Here is a 5,525-nt window from a genome sequence, read left to right as displayed (position 1 = left end):
CTTAAAGATTTAGCTAGTCACCTAAATATTTAGGTTGCAACTTAAATATTTAGCTAGCCACCTAAATATTTAGGTTGCAACTTAAATATTTAGCTAGTCACCTAAATATTTAACTTAAATATTTAGCTAGCAAGTTAAATATTTAGCTAGTCACCTAAATATTTAACTTAAATATTTAGTTATCTACCTAAATATTTAGCTCGCAACTTAAATATTTATCTAGCCACCTAAATATTGTAGGGGTCACCTCGAGTCAAATTATCAAGGAACTGTCTTGGACCCTCAGTCCTCTGATGGCCTTGGTTGGCCTAAATACAGTTCTAAGTGGCTTCGAATGGACAAAAACTCTGTTCCACTTAGAACTGTATTTAGGCCAACCAGAGTACTGAGAGTCCAAGATAGTTCCTTGATAATTTGACTCGAGGTGACCCCTACAATATTTAACTGAAATATTTAGTTAGCTACCTAAATATTTAGATTGCAACTTAAATATTTATATTTAGCTTAAATATTTAGCTAGCTACCTAAATATTTAGCTTAAATATTTAGCTAGCTACCTAAATATTTAGCTTAAATATTTAGCTAGCTACCTAAATATTTAAGTTGCAACCTAAACATTTAGCTCAAAGCTAAATATTTAAGTCACAAGTTAAGTATTTAGCTTGTTAACTAAATATTTMATTTGTAAGTTAAATATTTAGTTTATAAACTCTGACATTTATAAATGTATGAATCATATGGTGAAAAACTGACTGAAAAATAAATCTGTACCTTTTTTTCTTATAAAAGTCTAAATAAAACAAAAATATTAGTGGTAATTTTTTACTGTGTAACTTTACAAACTGCACCCCATACGTGTGGATGTGCTGCACGAGAGCGAAAACGTGCACGTGTGGCATTTGTTAAAAGCATCTTATCGTCTCTCCTTGTGCTCTCGCTGGAGATAAACCTGCAACAAGGCACCCAGTGGAAAAAAATAACCCCAGCACACACGTCACTCCGAGTTATTCTGGTCCTCCTGGTTTGAACCCCATGTCCCGATCATGTACGCTGTCTCACCTGTTCATCCATCAACATGCCTACGTTTTAAATACTGAGCTGTAAACAGGATAAAGGTGCTTAAATACGAGTGTGAGCTCACAAAAATATAAGTTAGAGAGGGTCCGTAGCTGATAGCGGGCTGAGTAATAACAATGATCAATCCACTGCAGGAATGAATTTTGATTTTGTAAATGTTCACTCTTTCAAAATTCACAGGTTTCATCTCCCTGTGGTGGAGAAACAATCCAAATAAAGGTTTTCTTTGCATTGTCTTTAACCGAAACACAACTAAACAGTGTCAACCATGGAAGGAAACAAGTGGAAGTGTTCAGACTCCATAACTAAACAAAAATTAAAACAACAAAGATTAAAGTACCTGTGACATGCATGTCCCTCAAATACACAATGTCAAGGAAAATATCTTTCTATTTAAGAAACTTGGCACAATACACACAATTTTACCCATTTTGTCAAAAAAACTGGCATTTTTTTCTTTTGAACTTGGCTCAGCCAAAATGAAACAGGAAGTGACATCAAAGGGGAACTGTTTAAGAAAAGAAACTCTGGTTTTTGTTTATGAAACAAAATTATGTGAACTCTGACTCTTCTTCATGTCTTTGATAATAACTCAAAATAATCTAAAGAAACATCAGAATTTCCTCTACAGTCTGAACTCTGCTCACATGCAGATGTTCCCCTATGACATCACTTCCTGTTACTTCACATGTGACCAGAGAGATTGCATTTCCTGTGAAAATGTTAGTGTGAATGCTTCTTGCTGAAAATTTAAGCTGAACACTGCTGAAATCGAGCTGAAAAAATTTAGTAGCAAAAGTGTTATTGTAAGTTAAAATTTTCAGTTGAAAGAAGCAAAAAAGCCTGAGTTTGCAGAAAAAGGTAAAAAGAAGCAAAAAAATATAGTTGAAAAAGCAGAAAATAGCTAAAAGCTAAAATAGCTGAAAAAAAGAGAGCAAAACATCTGTAAGATGCATAAATACCACAAATTCGCAGAAAAAAGCTCAAACAGTAGAAAAAGGCAAAAGAATAGCAAAAAACAAGCTAAAATTAGCATAAAATAAGCTAAATGTAGCAGCCAGAAGTTGTAATTAGCACCCAAACAGTGGAAAAAAATGTAAAATTGGCAGAAAAAAAAGAGCATAAATGTACAAAAAAGTGTCAATTTGTAGTTACTAAAACAGCCAAATTTTTATGTAAAATAGTTTCCTTTAATTCTTTAATTAGCATAATGAAGTATAATGAGCTTGATGTTGCAGAACTTAGCAGAAAAAAGTTATATTGCTACAAAAACTGTGTATTTAGCTTAAAAAGCTAACTTTAGCTAATAGCAACTAAAAATTATCTGAAGTTTCAGCAAATAGATGAAAATAGCAGAATGCCCTATAAAGAGCAGAGTTAGCACAAATTAGCAGAAAAAGGCACAAAAAGATGGAAAAAACAGAAGAATAGCAGAAAGAAGCTGAATTTTAGCTGAAATTGCAGAAAATACCTAAAATTAGCAAAAACGTAGCAAAAAATTAAGACGGGAAGTTAAAAAGAGCAGTACCAGACCAAAAGGTGTAAGGATCTGTAAAGATTTAGAAATATTTTAAAGGATTTTAAGGATGTTGGAAACAGCTCCATTCATTTTCAATGGCAAAAAAGTGGCTAAAAAAGTGAAATAGCTGAAAAAGTATAAAAAGCTGAAATACCAAAAGTCATAGCAGGATTGTCATAATCGAGCAGAACGTTTTGATACATGAATTGTTGAAACAGAACAAAAATTGTGGAACGAGTTGGATGCCAAAAAACATACGGAAGAAAAAATGATCTTAATAGTGTGAACGCTGTGAAGCGTCACACAAATATCTCAACAACTGTTCATCTCAGTTATGTCAATTCTTTTGCAATATATTATCAATCTTATCTTTTGAAAAACGAATTTGTGTTTATTGCAAAAAAATTGGTGTCACAGGCACTTTAATACTCTCTTTTGCGTAATCTAACGCCAGTGCAGGTGATCAGTAAAAACAGTAAAATGCCTGTTCTCTCCGTGCAAGCATGGGTTTTCTCTGGGTGCTCCGGTTTCCTCTCACAGAACAAAAACATGCATGTTAAAAAAGAAAAAGAAAAAAGTGTCCCAGATATTGGATAACTACATGAAAATGTCTGGATTAATGCAGCCAATTGGAAAAGGATTTGTAAAATATTGTTTTAGATGAATGCATGAAACATATCTCTTCTTCATGTTGTCCTCAATAAAAACGTGAATAAACAAATGCATGTTTGGTAACTGGTAACTCTAAATTAAAGTTTAAATTTATAGCCTTAGACCGACCCGGGCTGCGGGCTGGGTCGGACCAAAATTAAATGCTTGATGGTCGGGTCAGGCTTCTGTGGTAAGTTTTTAATAAATCTACAGTTCATTCAGCACCCAGAAAACTACATGAGAACGCAGGATCTAAAGTTGTTTAAATAAACGTGAGGAGGTCTTCTGGACGAGTTTTTCTTTGTTGAAAATTGTCTCGTCTCTCGTCCAGGAGACGTCTTCAGTCTGAGGAGTTTCAGGTGAACTCAGCCTTATAAGCTCCGCCTCCACGTGTTGGACAAACAAGTTTAACGATGACAATCAAAACTGTTTGTTTCAGCCTAACAATCGTTACAGTCTTTATCCCTTTTGTTCACAGAGGGCTGAGTCATACTCAATAACAGCATCATAAGACGGAGACAATTGGACAGGGAGACCATTCCTGTTTAATGACGGGCGGTTTTCCTTTACTCCTCTCAAACCAACATTCCTCTCTATCAACGATGAGATCATCTTCATGCCTGAAAGAGTGACCGCTGGCCTGTAGAACTGCACAGTCCTGGTCTGATGATGTTGTTCTTCTGTGTTGGACCATTGGAGAAGAACAAAACGTCTTTTCAACAAAGAACTTGTCCAGAGGACCTACACAGCTTTTTTATTTTTTTTTATTTTTATTTTTCTTCCTGGATTATTGAGATGCATCAGGACAATTTAAAGTTGTATTTATGTTTAGTGTTTAGTGTTTATTGTCATATAAACAGATGAAACGTGTTTCCCTGAGCAATGAAATTATTAGTTTTCCATCCACTCTGAATGCCAGGAGACAGACAGATGAGAAAAAAGATCACGCACTTAAATGATACTAAGAAAGCAATAAAGGATAAAGGACATTTATGAAAACATAAAACAGCTAAAAGCTAAGAACTAAAATAGCTAAATATAGCTGAAAACATCTGCAAGAAGCATTAAATAGCACTAAGTAGCAGGGAAAGGCATAAAGCAAAAGCGTAGTAGAAAGAAGCGGATCTACAGCTAAAGTAGCATAAATAAGCTAAAATTAGCATAGAATAGGCTAAAGCTAGCAGCCACAAGGTGAAATTAGCACCCAGATAGAGAAAGTGTTGTAAAAATTGTAAAACTAGCAGAAGAATAGCATGTGAGTACCAAAAAGTGATAATTAGTAGTAAAATGGCCAAAACAGCTGAAAGTTTCAGTAAACAGCTAAAAAAGTAGCTGGAATTTAAATTGGCATAATAAGGAGCACAAGTTTGCTGAAGTTTTCAGAAAAAGTTTTAATAGCTATAAAAAATGTGTATTTAGCTTAGAAAAGCTAACTTTAGCTAATAGTAGCTAAACATTAGCGAAAATTTCAGCAAATAGCTGAATATAACAGAAAGCATCTGTAAGAAGAAAAACAGCACAAAAAAGCACAAAAAAGTAGAAAAAGACAGAAGAATAGCATAAAGAAGAAGGATTTTATCTGAAATAGCAAAAACGTAGCTAAAATTAGCACACGAATGTGAAAAAGAGAATAAACAGAGCAAAATGTGTCAGGTGCTGTGAAGATTTAGAAACATTTTCAAAGGAATTTAAGGATGTTGAAAACAGCTCCGTTCATTTTCAATGGCAAAAAAGTGGCTAAAATAAAGTGAAATAGTTAAAAAAGTGAAAAAAGCTGAAATACCAAAAGTCATAGCAGCCCTCACATGAATGAGCTGAACGTTTTGATATATGAAATGTTGAAATAGCACAAAAATTGTGGAACAAGTTAGATGCTGAAAAATGTACGGAAAAAAAAAAGATCTGAATTGTGTGAATGCTGTGAAGCGTCACACAAAGAAAGATCCAGAACTATTAAAATCTTGGTGTGGAACAGGTCACGACCTCAATCATCCCAGTCAAACACACAGACCCTGGCTCCTGTCCATCCTCACAGGGAAACCGAGCACACACAGGTGTAACTCAGGTGTAACTCAGGTGTAACTCAGGTGTGTGGTCTCGTGTGTCGGGGGAACGGAGGCGTCTGCAGCCAGTTCTTATGTGAACGCTCAAAAACAAGCAGCCAGTGTTGAAGCTGGGGAGGGATGGAACTATCAGATACACTTCAGCTCCTCAGTTCACCAAGCTTCAGCACATGGCACACACACACACACACACACACACACACACACACACACAC

General features: G+C 35.1%; 1 protein-coding gene across 1 annotated transcript in view; it reads right to left on the bottom strand.

Annotated features, from left to right (window-relative positions):
- adamtsl4 (ADAMTS-like 4) overlaps positions 1–5,525 on the bottom strand; it is a gene marked incomplete in the record, with an annotated part of 97,969 nt that overhangs the window by 56,025 nt on the left and 36,419 nt on the right.

The sequence above is a fragment of the Austrofundulus limnaeus genome, unplaced genomic scaffold (assembly GCF_001266775.1).
Source record: "Austrofundulus limnaeus strain Quisiro unplaced genomic scaffold, Austrofundulus_limnaeus-1.0 Scaffold26, whole genome shotgun sequence".
NCBI classification, from domain to species: domain Eukaryota; kingdom Metazoa; phylum Chordata; class Actinopteri; order Cyprinodontiformes; family Rivulidae; genus Austrofundulus; species Austrofundulus limnaeus.
Note: the sequence above shows the minus strand (reverse complement) of the source record. Positions and strands in the feature narration are given on the sequence as shown.